This window comes from Mastomys coucha, unplaced genomic scaffold (assembly GCF_008632895.1).
Source record: "Mastomys coucha isolate ucsf_1 unplaced genomic scaffold, UCSF_Mcou_1 pScaffold17, whole genome shotgun sequence".
Taxonomy (NCBI): Eukaryota; Metazoa; Chordata; class Mammalia; order Rodentia; family Muridae; genus Mastomys; species Mastomys coucha.
Genome location: NW_022196899.1, coordinates 31,356,471 through 31,374,823, shown reverse-complemented (window position 1 = coordinate 31,374,823; position 18,353 = coordinate 31,356,471). Strand labels below are relative to the sequence as shown.

The window sequence follows — 18,353 nt, the reverse complement described above, 5'->3', positions numbered from 1 at the left end:
CCCCCCACCATCTGGTTATCTCTAGTGCTACCTGCCCTTGCTAAATCTGACTGGAGCCTGTCCTTCTTATGATCTTCGTTGTGTCAGAACTCCTCAGAGTCAAGCTGTCTCTGTGATCATGTGATTCTGGGATCCTGTGATCCTGGGCTTGTTAGAGCACCTAGGACTGGAGCTTCCTCTGGGTGTTTGGGACTGGCTGCAGAGTTTGCACTCAAGGTTTGCTCAGGGCACCAGCAGGCCCAGACAAACCAGAAGCACCCCTAGCCACTCTGCTGGTGGAGTTCCTGTGTGCCTGGTCCCACTGGTCCAGTTACTCCCGGTATTGGGACAGATGTTGTGTCCTCCTCACCTCTGATCCTGGGTGTGTTAGAGTGCCTGGGAGTGAAACTTCCTCTGGGTGTTGTGGGACTTGCTGCAGAGCTTGCGCCCAACTTTACCTCTTTTTTCAGGCAGCATCATATATATGTGTGTTTTATTATTGTGCATCCTCCTCAATCTCAAGCACCGTTTCCCCAACAATCACAGTCACAACTGACCCAGCCTCCTACTTCCATACCTTGGGGTCTTCCCAGTCTTCTGCTGGGACAAGTAACGCTTCAGGGATAGACCTGATTACACTCTGGACAGACGCATGGGATGAAAGTCCTAAAGTCCTGGAACTGCAATGGCAAGTACTTACGAAGTGGAGACTTTTCTAGATCTTTCCAGATGCCCACTCATAACTATGATAACCCTCCATACTTGTTAGAATTGCCACAGAGAGAGAGAGAGAGGGAGAGAGAGAGAGATCAATTCCCTCACCTCAACATGTAGCACAGATTCGAGGTTTTGAACCTCCACCAGTCACCTGCAGTTTTCATTTATAAACCTGTGGTTTGTTTTCTGTCTGTAGAAGACGGGCTGGACGTCCTTTTGTATTACAGATCATAAACATTTCCTTTTGGCTCAACTGACTGTTCATTTTATCATATTTTTTTTTCTAGAACTTCTGGTACACATATATTCGCTATTTTTTCCACTTTGCTTTTTTAAATTTTAATTGAAATTATATTATTCCTTTCTTATGCATTCTGTACAAGATACTGAATTTACATTCACTCTTTTTTGTTGATTAATAATAAGCATTTAGGGCTGTGGAGTTTCCCTGTTAAACTGCTGAGCAGCAGGCACACTATGACAGGAAGAGTGTGTGTTGGCAGGTAGAACCTACAGCACGCTACCAACCGTTCAGTATCCAGGTCGTTCTGTACAGATTGTTTTCTGCCCATATAACCTCTGCACAGACCCATCTCTTCTTAGAGCCAGCCAAATGCAGATTCCAGCAACAATCCAACTCTGTCTTCCAATGTCACTGCCCTTCTTGCCAAACACACATGTGTGTGCAAATGGAACATTTGCAAAGAATGTTACATTATGGGGGCTAATTACTGTTCCACGCTCTGCTGTCCAGCAACAATGATGACAGAACACCGAAACTTCTTCTCTCGATGGTTTACTCAGGAATTTTCTTTTGTGTTACAGCTCTCCTAGGTACCTAAGTGTTACAGTTTTCTTAGGTACCTAGGTGTCACAGCTCTCCTAGGTTCTTAAGTGTTACAGCTCTTCTAGATATCATGGCTCTTCTTGGTGTTGCTGCTTCTTCTTCTTCCTCTTCTTCCTAGGTGCTGCAGGTCTGCTTGCTTCTGTGGAGTGGCGTGGCTGCTCTTGCTTCTGTGAAGTGGGGCCCTGACTGTCTAGAGAGAGCTCCTTATATACCCAAGCTTGAGCTGCCAAGTCCTCCTGGATTGGTTCTCCAGCAGACCCTCATTAGCATACACCTGCTCAGGAGAGGCGCATGCGCAGCATACACCCGCTTGGGAGGGGCGCATGCGCAGTGGAATCGTCTATTGCTACAGTGTATCGGGAACCTGTGCCATCTTGGATTTTATCGTCCAAACGGCTGCCTACAAATTACCCCTAATCTTAGCCTCTTTTCTTTCTCACCTGTTTAGCTATGGAAGGTGGCTGACTGCAGGTTCGCACTGAGACTTCTCTGTTTGAGCACTTCTCTGGGGATCACAGCTCATCCAGGATAGAGTAAATGTGGTGCTACAAGACAGGGTGGCTCTTTGCAGCCTTTGCTCCCAAGTGACAGCTGTGCTCCTTTCCCTCACACTTCAACAAGCTTCTCCACCATGTCTGAGGCCTGTGTGGTGGAAGTATCAAATGTAGACAAGGTGGTTCTACTAAAGAAAGGCAGAGGGACCAATGTGTGGGAAGGAGACAGATGGAAGAACAGGAGGTACTCAGGATGGAAGGTGGGGGCCAAAAGAGGATGTGTGATCCCCAGGAGCTGGAGTTACAGGCATTTGTTAGCTGTCCAACATGGGTGGTGAGAATCAAGTCCTAGTTTTATAGAAGAGCAGTGAGCGCTGTTAATCACTGAGCCATTTCCCAGGTCTTGCATTTTATTAGCTTTTAGTGCTACCACCATGGACATTTGTCTCAGAGACAACACTCAGGTTACCTTGCATCTTAATTACTGTTTTATTGCTGTGGCAAAAACATTAAACACTGAGGCAACTTACAGAAAAAAAAAAAAGATTTAATTTGGAGCCCCCAGTTCCAGAGGCTGAGTCCATGGCCATCATGGTGGTAAGCAAGGCAGCAGGCAGGCAGATAGGAAGCTGGAGCTGAGAGCTGGCGTCCCTCTCTGAAAGGAGGAGGCAGAGTGAGCTACCTGGGAATGGCATGGGCTTTTAAGATCTCAAAGCTTGTCCCCAGTGACACACCTCTTCCAACAAGGCCACACCTCCTAATCCTTCCCAAACAGTTCCACCAACTGGAGATCAAGCATCCAAATACATGAGGATCCATTCTCATTCAACAGCTTATATAAAGGAATTCCCTGTCTATTACAAACTAGCTTCTGGCAGTTTCATGAAACAAAGCATCTGCTCAAAGGATTAGCCAAGAGTTTCCAGACAAACTGAGCCAGTAAGAGATACAGATATGTGGAAAGAGACTTTTCCTGAGGCCGCCATGATCTTGGAGGCTGAAGGGTCCTGTAGCCTGTCATTTACCTGCAAGCCATGAGCCTCAGAATCTGATGCTAAAGGTTGGTCCAAACCCATGAGCCCCAGAGCCAGGCTGGACAGAACCACAGACACAAGGAGATACACGTCCCATTAAAACAGAGTAAATGTGTCCTCCCTTCATATTTTTGTTATAAGCAAGCCCATAGTCATCTAGATAATGGTCACCCACATGTGGAGGACAGGCATTGGTTACTCTGTCTACAGCTTCAAGTGTACATCTCTTCCTGAAACACTGTCACAGACACACCCAGAAAGAATGTTCTAGCAGCTATCTGGACATCTCCCAATCCAGTCCATCTGACATGTCAATTAAGTCGCAACACCCCCTTTCAGTTGTAAGTGCCCAAAGACATTAACTCAGTTGTGTGATTTTATCACTGTACAATCATCTTAGCATGTACTGGGGCTGGTCATTACAATGCAGTTGTGGGAGAGGCTAAGCAGGAGACAGGCAGCTGCTGTGGTTTCTGTCTCAGAACAGGAGGGGTGCTCTAAACAGCAGTCACTCCATCTCAGCAATGCATGCTGTGGATTATCTGTAACTGCACACGGTGTGCAATCCCGAGGTAGGCCACACAGGCTCATTTATGTCAACACCACAGACATGCAAGCAGTGGACTGTGCTGTGATGTCAGGAAGGTCAGATGTCACTCACGATACAACAGGTATGTTTCAGTTCCAGCATGTTGTACAGGACCACCACGATCTGTGGCCCAACATGTGCTGACATGTCTTTACCTACTTTTAGATCCAGGCTCTCTCTCTGCGAGGACATTACTAACAGGATGTTTGGCATGCTGTACCACAAAATAGAACAAATGCTTGCTGAACAGTACTAGGGAGACGTCCATGTGGCTTCCTTCCAGAGTGCTAGGTTATGGTCATGGCTGTTCAGACTGTGGTTGCAAAGGTAGAGTTTAACTTTTCTAAAAAGAAAAGTGAGGTTAGGCCACCTTCATTAACTAATGCCGAGCAGTGTAACTGATGTGGCCTTCAAGTTTCTATTCCATGTCAGCTCTGTTCACATTGAGTGACAAATGACTGAGAAAGGGGTCCAAAGAGGATTTACCCTCCTTCACAGTTTTAGGATTTTGTTCCAAAGTCCTTGCTACATCTATTCTGGCCTCATTTGAGGCGGAGTCTCATGGTGAAGCAAGTCACCATGACAACCAAGAACTGGAGGGGCCCTCAGTGATCCCCTCCTCCAACCAGCCTCTTTCCCCAACTCCACCCATCACAACAGTCTATTGAAATATTCAGTCCTTCACTGGGTTGAACCCTGCTGGTTCAGAGCCTCAGCATCTAACAGTGAATGGAAGCTGCATTCACAAGCCCTGAGTCGAGCTTTGCTGATCTTCTAGGTGCTTCTCAGTCCAGTCAGGCTGGCAGTCAGGATCGGCCCTCTAGGCAGCCTTCCGTCTGTAAGACTGGTTCTGGCTCATGAGGCTGATGGGTTTGTGTTCTGACGGCCTTCGTTTGGTCCTATCTGGGCAACCCTTTTTCAGATCCACACCATTTCCTGGCTCGTACGACGTAATTATAATAACATATGTTTGGTGTTTACTTATCGTGAGTCATGTGGCATGATGTTCCTGTCCAGTTCGGGTTTTTTTGTTTGTTGTTTTTTAGGTAGAAAATGTTCAGACAGCAGGAACTTTTAAGTTCTGTTTTTGTTTTGTTTGTTTTAAATCCAAGGAAGTTCACACATTGAGGCAGGTCATTTACAAATGACCCTGGTTAAGGAAATGTGGGCTACTCACCCTGCCTGGCTCTTGGCTAGATTTGGGGACTCTCCTGTGGACTTGTTTTGGGAAATTGATAATCTGGATGATGACAGCCAAGTGTATAACAATGATACTGCCAGGTGACATCAGTTACAGGTGACACCAGTTACAGGATGCTGCTGTCTACATGACCCCCTATCAAGGCCACAGGGGTGTGTGTGTGTGTGTGTGTGTGTGTGTGTGTGTGTGTGTGTGTCTGTGTGTCTCTGTGTGTATCTTTGTGCATGTGTATGTCTCTATGTCTGTGTGTGTCTGTGTCTGTGTGTCTGTATGTATGTCTATGTCTCTGTGCATATTTTTGTACATGTGTATGTCTCCATGTGTGTATCTTTGTGTGTGTGTATATCTGTATGTGTGTATCTTTGTGTGTGTGTCTGTGTGTTTCTTTGTGTGTCTGTGTGTGTCTGTGTGTATGTCTGTATGTGTCTGTGTATGTTTGTATGTCTGTGTGTCTGTATGTGTCTCTGTGTATCTTTGTGTGTGTGTGTCTTTGTGTGTATCTTTTTGTGTGTGTGTGTATCTGTATGTGTATATGTCTCTGTGTGTCTGTGTCTCTCTGTGTGTATCTTTGTGTGTGTGTCTGTGTATATCTTTTTGTGTGTGAGAGTGTATCTATGTGTATATCTGTGTGTATCTGTGTGTATGTCTGTGTGTTTGTGTGTGTCTGTGTGTATATCTGTGTGTATCTGTGTGTATGTCTGTGTGTTTGTGTGTGTCTGTGTGTATATCTGTGTGTGTCTGTGTCTGTACATGTGTGTGTCTCTGTATCTTTGTGTGTGTGTGTGTGTGTGTATCTGTGTGTGTGTGTGCATGCACTCCCATGCATCCATGAGCACTTACCTGGGAATGCCCAAGTGGAAGCCAGAGGTTGACATCAGGTGCTTCCTCAGTTGCTAGTCACAGGGTCTCTCAGTGTGAGGATGGAGATTACAGGCTTGTCTACACTGTTTGACCAGAGAGCCCCTGGTTCCATTCTCACCACTTCCCAGCCCTGAGGTTACACACTCAGACGGCCATGCCTGGCTTTTTCTCTGGGTGACGGGGGTGCTGTGTTGAACACGGTCTTCTTCATGCTTGTACAGCACCTTTACTCACTAAGCCATCTCCCCAGCCCCCGTCAGGGCCTTTATAGTCTAGATACTTTAGTAGAGCTGCATTAGCAGCTTACTTATATACTTCCTGTAGCCTGTTCTTTGATGGTGAGCACCCCCCCATCCCTGGTCCCAGACAGGCGTGTCTCAGCAGGGAAGAAGCCAGGAGCCTCCAGATCATTATTAAACTCAGAAATGCATTAATGTTTGAGATACTCCAAAGTCACAGGTCTAAGGAACATAAAGCACAGGTAGAAAAGCTTTGGCCCCATTGGAATTAGGGAATGTTGGTAAGTGTGTGGTCAATGACGGGCAGACAGCTTGTCTACCTTTGATGTAGAAAATTAAGGAGAAGTATGTTAAAAACAAAACAAAACAAAACAAAAAACCAAAAACCAACAGTCATGTTATACATTGAAGGAGTTCATCCCACAAGGTCAAATGCATTTCCCTACTGTGGTTTCTCATGGTTTTTAGAGCTAAGCACAGCAAACTGAAGCACCTTGCATAGTGTGTTCCTAACGCAGCCTTGGTTTAATGATGCCAGAGCTACAGACACTCTGTAGACATCTCTAGCCACCCAGGGAAGGGGAAAGTGAGTGGGAGTGAGCCCAGGCTTCATCAGAAGGTTTCTACGCATACATAGTGTGGATTCTGCTCCTGCCCACCATCTAGGCCATGTTCTTGTGGACCACAGAGAAAACATTTTTCTCTTAGTAGGAGGACCATGCTGTGTTGTGATGCTCCACATTCTTAGCTGCTGGCTCAAGGGCAGCAGCTGGGAGCAGATGGACTCTCGTGCCACTGGGGGACCCGACCTCCTCACACCATACCCTTTACCTCACTGCATGGCTTCTCTTTCCCTACTTAAGCCATCTTCCGACTTGTGTGTAAGAATCTGTGAGGTCCTTGTACACAATCTTACTAGAGTTCTTGCTAGAGCCTCTAGTACCGGCTTCTAGCAGGGCCAGGCATGTTCCAGGAAAGGCAGACACACTGTGGTCATGTCCTGATGGCAAGGAGTGGGAACCAGTTAATGTCGTCTCCTCCCAGAGAGACAGAGCCTCACAGAAACTAGCCATTGGGAAGCAGGACTATGGTAGGAGACAGCAGACCATGCTGATATAAAGTTGTGACTTCCAGGTTATGGACGTCTGCATCTTCCTGCCCACCTTTCTCTCCTCTGGTCTGTCCTCACACTTCCCAGTACTGTGCTCCCCATGAGAGTGCATCTATGTAACCTTCTGCCCAACTCTTTCCTAGAGCACTGGGCCAAATCAGTTACTTGTATTTTCCCCAGAAAAGCATACCCAAGCAAATCTGAGAAATTCAGCAGCCATTATTCCCATGCATATAGGTGATAAAGATGAGTCTTGGGTGTGAATAACTATTGCTGCTGATCAGACTGCACTCAACCAGGATCGCCAAACTCAGAATTTCCTTTTAAGTTTGAATTCTTCCACCTTGGAGATGGATCCTTAAGGACAGAGAGCAGAGTATTCTGCACATTCTAACTGAGCTCCCCCGTGTATTTCTTCTCCATCACCATGGACCCTTGGCTTGCTTGTTGTTTCCATACAGACCAGCACATGAGAAACACTTTCCACGTACTGATGCACAGCTTGCATCATCCACGACAGAAAGCTAACTCAGAAGAACATGAGAGTCCACCCTGTGAGTGAACCCAAGTGTCCTCAGAAGGCTTAATCAAGAAAGGAGCCATTGTGGGTGCTGGTAGGCTTTTTGTCCTCTCTGGGTAGTCTTCAGCTCCTTGCTGTGTGGAAGCTGGTACTCACAGCAGGCACATGGTGTGACTTGATGTCTTAAGGGAATTAGTCACAGGCCATTAGGAGCACATAGAAACAGTCCCATTGTTTCCTGACTCAGAAGGGTCATGGTGGGTTATAAATAATACCATTACTCCATTTTCTTGCTGTTGGAAATGTAGAATCAGCAAGAAGTAGAACATTTGACAACAAGGAACAGGAAGGAAAACTTCCTGGGCCTGAGAAGGAAAACATGGTGCCCAGATACCAGATGTGTGCAGGCGCTCCAACATGACAGTGTGCCAGGACTATAGCAACCACAATGAAGCTCTCTGACATCACCATACATGACAATGTGAATTTCTCAAACTGTTATTTTTAGCCAAACTGTTTATATACACAAGTACCTGTCCACACAGATGTCAGTGTATGACTCAGTAATGTCCCCAAGTACATAAGCTCGTTACAGTTTTCAGTCTTTGTTTTGTTTTGTTTTGTTTTTGTTTTGTTTTGTTTTGTTTTGTTTGAGACAGGGTTTCTCTGTTTAGCCCTGGCTGTCCTGGAGCTCACTCTGTAGACCAGGCTGGCCTCGAACTCAGAAATCTGCCTGCCTCTGCCTCCCAAGTGCTGGGATTAAAGGCGTCTTATTTCAAAACATGAACAAGGTTGGAGCTGCACTTGCATATGTGCGAAGTCCTGGGTTCAATCATCAGAAACTAAATAAAAAAGCACAAATAACTTAAACATCTAGTAAGTGAGAAAACAATGTCAAAACTTTGTTGAGAACTATAAAAGTGACAAAGTCCTTATAGAGGTGTTTAGAGTCAACTTGAAGATGAATGGGAGGTCCTGCCAGAGCCCAGAAGGAGGTTAGACTCGCTGCTCATTAGAGGAAGACCATTGTTCCAGCATGGTGGATCCCGATAAGAAGAGGCAGTTCATGGTCTTTAGGCATTTACTGTAGAAAGGCAGAGAGAGGGAGAGAGTAGGGAAGTAGAGGCCAGCCATGGAAAGAGGGGGGAAAAGGGTGGGGAAAAAGGGGGAACAAAAGGGTGAGAGTAGGAGTAAGAGAATAAGAGGCAAGAAAGGGAGGAGGGGGCAAGCAGCTCCTTTTTTAGTGGGCTGGGGCTACCTGGCTGTTGCCAGGTAACTGGTGAGGAGTCCAGACAGAATACCAGGAGCTTGGGGCATTGCCTACATGACTGATGGTCACATACCTCTCTGGGGGCGGGCTGTGGGAGGCTGTAGTTGTGATGGGAGCCAGGGGCCTAGGAGGCATGGCCAAACACCTGCTGTCCCTTAGGGTCATTGGGGTTCCAGGCCTGTGTGTGACCGGTAACCAGGCTGTCTGTGTACAGCTCATGGCCCCATACAAACCTGCCATTCAAATGGTATCATAGTCTCCAATGAGGTGCCAGGCTTTCACCAGAGTCCTGGGAATGTGCCCAACTTAGGAGACTTGGGGGAGAAAAGATATGAATGTAGTTAAATAATGAAGCAGAACCAGCAACAAAGACCTACTTCCCTTGGCCCACTGACTTGGGTTCAGTGAAGAAAGTTTGTGATTTGAAAAGCTATGAAGACAGACCTGTGTCTATGTGCCTACAGGTCTAAGGAGGAGCAGGTCATAGACCTACAGAGGTTTACAGCTTCCTCCCTCCCTCCCTCCCTGTCTCATTTGCAGAGCTCTGGTTTCAACTGATAAAGCCAGCATTAGGCATTCGGGAAGCACCTCCATTCTCCTGGGCAATGCTCTGCAGAGATCATGGGCTTCCAGCACCTGTGTGGGAATCAGGGTCATGTGGAGGAAGTAAGTGGTGAGAGGCAGCTGACCCCAAGATGTGTGCAGCTCTCCCTAAATCCCTGACCCAAGACTTCCTTATAGCTTGGGCCCAGCTTGGAGACTTACACCGATGGTGAGGACAAGCATGAGCCATCATGGTGCCTGAATATGAAGAGATTGGTTGGGAACTACTAACCAAGCAGCAGTCCAAGCAAAATTCAAGATGGCTACACAGCCAGGGGAGGCAACCTGTTAACTCACTCCATGGGCTGCAGCACCCATAGAAAAGGCGTGACAGCTGTTCTGGGTCACTCTCATGTGAAGCGTCATTATGATACTTTAAGGTCAATAATGTAGAAAGGGGAGGGAGCGTCATGGTGTATGAAGAATACAACCATCCCTTGGCATCTGCAGAAGATTAGTTCCAGGCCCTGTGAATACCAAAATCCACAAATGCTCATGAATCTATGCAAAATGATGTAGTGTATGAATATTCATGCACACATAGTCTCACATACTTTAAATCGCCACCATCGTGAGCCTAACTATATATGGTAAGTGCACTAGACACAAAATGAGTAATGGTCCGATAAGCTCTGGGGGATGATGGAGGGTCCACAATGCAGCCGGAGGCAGCATGATGCTCCATTTGTACCAATTCAGAACAAAAATTTCAAAAGATGCACCCATTAAAGTCTCACAAACAAACATGAGTAAGTACAACAGATGTGTTAACATGAACAGGGAAATCCCAGGGGCCTTGCCCCTGTACAAAGAACTGCAGGTAATTAAAGAATGCTTCGGGGCTGGAAAGATGGCTCAGCAGTTAAGAACACTGATTGCTCTTCCAGAGGTCCGGAATTCAATTCCTAGCAACCATGTGGTGGCTCACAACCATCTATAATAGGGCCTGATTCCCTTTTCTGGCATGCAGGTATATATGCAGATAGAGTACTGCTATACATAAAATAAAATAAATAAATCTTTAAAAAAAATGCTGAGAAAGGGAGAAAGGATCTTCTTGAGGGAGAGCACAGCAACTGGGTATCCAATTGCCCTGGGAACATGCATGCGAATGACAGACTGGGCAGGCTGTATCCATGTATTTAGGGGTATGTATATATGTATATAACAACAACTAATGAATAAAGAGGCCATGAATTTGAAAGAGGGCAAGGAGAGGAAGAGAGGAGGGCAAAGAAGAAATAATATAATTTCAAAACAATAAGTGATTTAAATAAAAGTTTCTTCAGGATAACATCATGCTGATCTGCTGTCTGAAACCGACAACTCATTCTTTCTCCTTTTTGTTCTGCCAGATCTGTTGGATCCTTGAGCAAAGTCAAGGCAAGTACTCCCTGTCACGCCCATACCCTACCCCTTGATTTGTGTGAATCAAAACCTATTTGTTATCAGGAGTGGCAGCACACACCTTTTATCCTAGTACTCAGAAGGGAGAGACAGGCAGATCTCTGAGTTCGAGAACCATCATTCACTTGGCTACACAGCAAGTTCCAAGCCAGCACTACCCCATGTACAACCATCCTCCCCTCCCGCAAGATGCCCATCATTTGTTTCAACAGAGGACCATTCTGTGGGTCTGTGAGTGTGAGCATGTGGACTGCATGTCTTTTGACAGAGTAGATAGAACTGGGGCACACAGGTTATAAATTTAGCCTTGCCTATCGTAAATGTACACAGAGTTAATCTACATTAGCCCATGACTTGGAAAATCAAGTCATATGGTCTATTTTATAATAAAATCTTAAGATACATACTATCTTGTATAATTCATTGAGCATCTGTGTCCAGGTAAACTCTGGCAGCACAGTACCCTGTGATCACCTGGTTTACTGGGAGTCTTACCCAGGAGGTCCACCGCCTAGCAACATGAGAGAGTAACATACTGGGTTTAAACAGGAAACATCTCCCACAGACTCCTGTGTTTAAGGCTTGGTCTCCACCTGGCCAAGCTAATTTTGAGGGATGGAGACTTAGGAGGTAGGGCTTGATTGGAGGAAGTGGGTCACTTGAGAATGTGCCATTAAGAGGTACCTTTCTTCCTCTTCTTCCTTCCCCGACTGCCCCTCTTCCCAGCCCCTCCCAGCAGCTCTCCTTCTCACACCCTTCAGCCCTGCTGTTCTGCCTCACCACAGCTGAGTGGCAACAGAGCCAGGCGACCATGAACAGATGAAAAGCTTTGAAATCTCGGGCTTCAGCATTGTTTCTCTGGTGATGAAAAAGCTATCGCATAGTATATGCCACTCTCCTGGGCAAAGATCAAAACTCATGGTGCAGTTCTCACTGCCTGTCCAGTCATGGAGAAGTTGAGAGACAGTTAAATCGCTGTAAATTTGGAGGCCATCTGAATTAAAAAGTTCAGTCAAGTCAGCAGAGCTCTGAATTGTGCCTCAGAACCCGCAACTGCTTCCAAGGCCTTTGCAGTGCAGCCTACTACCGGTAAAGCCAAAGGGAATGGCTCTGAGTTAATCCAGGAAGTGGGAGCAGCTGGACAAAGATACTTGTAGGTGAAAAACAGAAATAAAACGGGAAGGAAAGGCCATGACAGCTCCTGAGTATGGTGGAAGAAAAGTTTATTATAATATGGGGAAGAGCATAGCCAGAGGCAGGCACATCTGTAAGATTCCAGAGCGATCACGACACTGAGCTCCTGTGTGGGAAGACAGGGAGGGGAAGGGAGAGGAGAGAGGAGGGAACCAAGTACAATAGCCAGGAGACCAAAGGTACAAAAGGGGCAGGCAACCACAGTGTCTGGATTATGTAGGGAAGAGCCTCTACAGGAAGGGCAGCCCAGCCCCTGGGCTGGAGAGTTTGGGGTAGGAAACCAGGGGTGGGGTGGGAGTGGGGTGGGGGTGAGGTTATATCAGCCATACCCTGTAACAAGTAGGGACTAAAGGATGCTGGGAAAACCTGGTGGCCAGGTCCACTTTGATATGTTAAATGGGTACCTCAGCCATTTGTGGGTCTGAAACTTATCAGTAGGGAAGTGAATGCATGTGCTCTGGGCCTGTGGTCTCTCAGTTCCTCACACATCCCACGGCCAGCCTGGGTCCTGGGGATGAAAGGATACCTGGATAGGGAAACACTCTGGAAAGACGCAATTCAAAATGTAAGTAAAAGTGTCTCCTTGCCAAGGCCCCACCACACTTGTTCATAGGCCAGTCATAGAGAAACTCCTCATTCCAGAAAAGCGATGATCTCTAGGCTGTTTTGCACACTGGCTTTTAGACCAATTCTTTCTTACGTGTTTGTTGGCTTGCCGGCTGTAGTCAGCATTGGAAAGGCTAGCCAGGAAAAGTGCTAACGTAGCCAAAGCCTTCATCTCTGCTCTTGATCAAAGGAATCTCTGCCAAAGCTTGACCCCTCAGCAAGGCAAGCTTCCTGGATGCATGAACTGTCTTACAATGTGTCACCAAGATATGTGCAGTGACAGGTCCTAGTGGCTAGCCAGGTGTGGAAGTGTGCACGCTCACACATGCTTACCCCCAAACCAGGCAAGAAGAATCTGGCAAACAGGTTCAAACCGGTTTTACTTTTCTCCCTGGGGACTCTCCTCTGCAGGAGTACAGCACAGTGGCCCAGACAGGAGAAGGTTTCCTTTGCCTCCAGGGACCCATCTCCTCTGCAGAGCTGTGGAGGGTGGCAATGTGGGGAAGGGGGTAGTTGCTTACTTCCTCTCTCCTTGTCTTCCCAAGGAGGGGAGAGCATGCCACCCACCATGGCTGCCTGCCAGCCCTGGCCTACCCAATCCCTGGATGAAGGAAAATGCACCTTTACTGAGCACAGCTCTGAGCTTGCTGCCTGTGGCTCCCTGCAGCCGTCCTGAGGAACTGGAGAGCTGAGGTAACTCTGAGGTAGACTCAGAAGCAGCTAAGTATTGCCCCTGTCCTCAAGTTACAAACAAGCTGAGTGGACCAGAGAACACGGACATGTGTGGGGAATAACACATTTTCTAGATTCCAAAGCTGCTATAGAAAGACAGATCTTCCAGTATGGAACATGGCAAGGGGGCAAAGAGCTGAATCGCACCAAGTGCACGAACCCAGAAATAGACTCTGTCTCCAGCCATTCCAAAGGATAGCGGGGCAGCTGGAAAGCCGAGCTGTGCTGACTCCAGGGCAAGACAATGCTGCTGACGGCTGAGTGGAGCCGCTGGCCTGCTCTTGTGTTCCCATGGTCTCCATGACACGCCTAGGATGCTGCTACAGCTTTATTGATGAGAACCCTAAGGTCACGCATGCAGCAACTTCCCCATGGCACCAGGAGTATCCATCCATTAGTGAGCAGTTATTACAAGCCAGGCTCTGAGGTCAGGACCCTGGCTCCCTTACCAGTGGCCAGTGCTGCTTTCTGCCAATTTCTGTGTGCTCAAGTTTCCCTATCTGGACAGTGGAAGCTAACAGTGGTGCTTATATCCCAGGGGTTGTAAAACTGAACCTGGACAATGGAAAAGGAAGGGCTTCTTTACCAGTCAATGCCCCAGGGCTAATGCGGGCAGGCTCTGAGGGAAGTCAGGAAATGCTTCACCAGTGCTGGATACAAACAAGCAAGATAGGTGTGATGGGACCAGCTTCAAAGGTCCAGATTTCACTGGCCTTGTGTAAAGGAAACATAGTTTGGCAGTTTCATGATGCTCTCGTCACCAAGGTGGCAAAGCAAACAATAGGAACTTCTATTCTTGACTTGGTGCTGATGAAAAAGAAATTGATGGATCCTGTGCAACTTCCAGGAACTTGGAAGAGAAATGAGCAGCTCACTGTGGGTCTGCAGATGAAGGGGACTTTGGGCTGAGTTGACCTGAGTCTGGATGAGTTTCAGAAGGTTCAAAGATATGACTGCTTGGGCCCCTCTGCCCAGAATATATAGTTCACAACAGAGGGAAACTTTGAAACAAAACAGAATAAGGCAAAACAGAGCAAAAATCAATCAAACAAAAAGCCAACCTTGTGTATTTTATAGTATGAACATTTATAAAATCATTTCAGGGAAAAAGGGGTGGGAGACAGTGGTGACAGACTGGCTCCAGTCTGTTCTGATTACAGTCTGCTTTGTAGGGATAAAGGATAGTGCCCTGGGCTGAACATCTTCAGGAGAACAGGCCATGAGGTATTATCAAAGGTGAGGCTTGGTCACACACCACACTTAGTTCTTCACCTACACTTGAGTCTTAAGAAGTAGATGCTTGGGCTAGAGAGACAAGTCATTCGTGAAGAGTACGAAGTGACTTCCTGTACTCACATGCATGCACACTCGTGCACACACACACACACACACACACACCAATATTAATGATACTTAAAAGAAAGGACTGGGGAGATAGGACAGTCAGTGAAGGGCTTGCTCTTTACTTTGCTCAAGTGAAGACTTGATTCAGTCACCAGAACTGAGCAAAGCAATGGCTGGTGTGGTGGCATATACTTGTCATCACTGAGCCGGAGAGACAAAGACAGCTGGATCCGCAGGACTCTGGTCAGCCACACTAGGCAAATCAGGGGACTCCAGGCCAACGAAAGACCCTTTTTCAAACAAACAAACAAACAAACAAACAAAAGGAGGAGACGGTGACTGAGAACCTCAGACTGAGTTAGTTGACCTCTGGCTTCCACACAGGCATGTCCATGTGCACACACGCCCACACAAAGCAGATGTTCCAAGTTACATGTTTTGGGAGGAAGAAATGTGTGTGAGCACGTCTGTAACTTTCTGAGGACCACACAAAGCATCAGGAGGGCAAGATTCAAATTGAGTGGTCTGTGAGGTCCCTGCTGCTCGTGACCTTGAGTCTGAGAGTCCGGAGCAGAAGTCATGTGTGTTTCTGATGCCGGGAGACTGGTGTTTCTAGTACATGGCTGGGTGCTCTCTTCGTTAAACTATCTACTTGCTATGTCTGAGATCAAGTCCCAGAATCAAAACTGCCATCTCAGAGATGACCAGACAGAAGGTGCTAACACGGGAGAGCACAGACTGGAAGCCATACCTCTCTCTGGGTACCACCCCTACATCCCACCCATTGTAACACCCATTTATACCCATTGTAACCTGGAGGTTATGCACCCCTGGCACCCTAAAGACTACTGCTGATATGGACTACTGCTAGATGAGGCACTAAGTCAACAACCCACTCGCTGTCAGCTCTGAATTCCCACCCTGATCCCTTTCATATGAAGGACAAGTGTCTCACAGAGCCCAGGATCATCTCCTCTCAGCTTCATCCATCTGATAGCTGCATTAATTGTACTGGGAAGGTTTCTTGTCTGCCTTCAAGGCTCTCCAGCAATCCCTTGTTCAATCTTGCAAACCTTTTGGTCTCTTTCCTCTGGAATCTAATTGAGGCCTTGGGCCACTGAGGTCTCAGAGGGACATATGGTTCAAATGTTGCAAAAGAGAATACAACATGCATCACTTGAGACCTCAGTAATTCTCTGCTTGAATCCCCAGATGAGTATGAAACCAGGAGGTAAGCCCATGTAAGAAAAGGATACATGAGGTATAAATAGCATCAGCTTTAGGTTCAAAACAAGCCTAAGATCTTAGACAGTCTCTCAGCAGAGGATGTGGGTAGCTCCTGTATAGGTTGTAGACAGATGGTGGCCCAGGAGACCTGGCAGCAGATTCTAGACATTGGTCACACGGAAGTGCAGTTCAGGAACAAGAAAGTCTGTTGGTGGGGCCTTGGGGGAGCAGGCAAGAAGTATGTTCTTCGGGAAAGACAGAATCTATCATAGGAGACATCAGGGATACTAAAGCCATCAGGATGACTAATTTGGGATGCTCACACCTGGCCATCTGCTCCTACTCAGGACTGCCCCTGACGACCATAATGCTTGCACTGGAGGAAGTACGTCACCTTGTAAGCCCACCCTGGTTCAGGTCAACGTCTCCATAGGCTCAGACATTTTGAACATTTGGTCCTTCCTCTCAGTTGGCGGTGCAATTTGAGAGGGTTATGAAACCTTCAGGAGGTGGGGCCTTCTGAAGGAGGTGTGTCAGTGGGCATGGGACGTGGCAGTTCATAGGTTGAATGTTGATCTCTCCGCTTCCTGATTGGTTGCCTAGTGCCATGCCTCTCCTACCACTATAGACGCTTTTAAGCCTAAGTCAAAGCCAATGTCCGTTACTTTTGGTCGCAGTGTTTTATCACGGAGCAGAAAAGTAATGAATGCAGGATCTTACCTTCAGGTACTTACCTTTTTTGTTTGGTTGGTTTTTAATTTTTTAACAGAAGTGAAGTGGGATTTCCTTCCCATCTCCTTCTTTTTCCCCTTTCTTTCTGTTCCCAGCCCAGAATCACCCACATTGCTGCTGCTCTGTACAACAGATGAGCTCACAACTCCATGCTGTGTTCAGAGGTCTCTCTGGGTCCCATGCTTCTCTTTTGTCTCCTTGCCCTGCTAACTTTACCAGTTGTGCATTCTTTTTGCAAATCAGTTCACTTCTCAAGTCTCCCAAATACCACTTTTCTCAGTTTGTCTAACATTACAATCCGCCTTGTTTAAAATAAATAGTAAAGCTTACATTCGTTCTCTCAGTGCGTGCGGCTGTTACCTAATTCTTCCTTGACACTCAACCATGAAGAAGTGTGCAGGATTAGCTCATCTTCACTAATGCAATGCTACCTGCAGCTTTGTTTATTGAACTGAAAAAACAAACATATTCCTAAGGTTCCAGGGAGAGTACTGCCTTGACCGGGGCACATTTCCTGTTTTTGTATATGTATGGTATGCATGTATATGTGTGTGTGTGTACACATGCATGTGGAGGTCTGAGGTTGATGCCCAAAACTATGTCCCATTGATTCTTCCTCATTTGTGCAGGCAGGGTCTTTCAATCAACCCTAGAGTTTACCATTTGGGCCAACTTGCTAACCAGAAAGCCCCTCTCTCTGCCTTCTCATTATAGGTGGGTCCCCATGCTCACCTGGTATTTCTATGTGCTCTGGTAACCTGAACTCCAGTCCTCACACTCAAATGGCAAGCTCACCAAGCCATCTCCCAGACTCTGCCCTTGGCACATTTTAAGTGACGAGAGTCACAATAGGAAAGACAGCTAGGGCACAATGGTTGCTGACAGGAATTGGAGAATCAAGATTGGCTTAAAGACCTGGAAGACCAGAGTCCAATTCAGAGAGTCCTTACCTGAACCCATATTCTGGTGTAATCCCTACTCTTTCTTCTTGAAGTTTCATGGTTTCATTGCTAACATTGAGATCTTAGGTCTGTTTGGAATTGACTTTGTGTACACGGTGAGCTGGAAAGTACTGGTTTCATCCATCTACACACAGAGATCCAGTTTCCACAGGACAGTTGTTAAAGATGCTGTCTTTTCTTCTGTGTATGTTTTTGGGATCTGTTAAAAACTCAGGTGGCAGTGGTGTCATGGCATTCATCTGGATCCTTGATGTAAATGTTATAGATCAGAAGGGAAAGGTATTCTGGCATTTGGGAACCAAGGAATACCAGAGTGTCACACAGCACACAGGAGATTTATTGGGAGGGAAAACCCCTAGAGAGTGGCTGCCTCTGCTCAGGTAAGAAGTAGCTGAGAAATAAACAGAAGTCAGGGTTTATATAGCATCTATTGGAGGTGGGGCTTTCCAGGATGGGGATTGGTGGATTTTCAAGTCCAGAGCTTGGCTACCAATGTCTGGAGGGGCTAGGTCTAGCAATTATGACAGTTAGGGTGTTCTTTGGGTAAGGGTTGGCATTTGGGGATTTTCTGGGGTGGAGCCTGGTCGCTTCTGAGCCTGGGCCGGCTTACACTTGATTCCAGTCTATTACTCAGTGTGCCTGGCTTTGTGTGTTTTACCATTATATGTTATTTTCCCACTATAG

At 46.7% G+C, this 18,353-nt stretch overlaps 1 protein-coding gene across 3 annotated transcripts in view; it reads right to left on the bottom strand.

Moving 5' to 3' along the window:
• Positions 1 to 17,517, bottom strand: part of Spry1 (sprouty RTK signaling antagonist 1) — a 48,779-nt gene extending 31,262 nt beyond the window's left edge. Inside the window, exons 1-2 of one of the 3 annotated variants that reach the window (XR_004120457.1) lie at positions 17,440 to 17,517; positions 15,768 to 16,238 (exon numbers count right to left, since the gene is read on the bottom strand). The gene's annotated coding sequence lies outside the window, so the exon portion shown is untranslated. Of the gene's footprint in view, positions 1 to 15,767; positions 16,239 to 17,439 lie in introns of those variants that run through there. The other 2 variants (XR_004120456.1, XM_031376670.1) reach the window with 2 other exon arrangements.
• Positions 17,518 to 18,353: the final 836 nt, after the last annotated feature.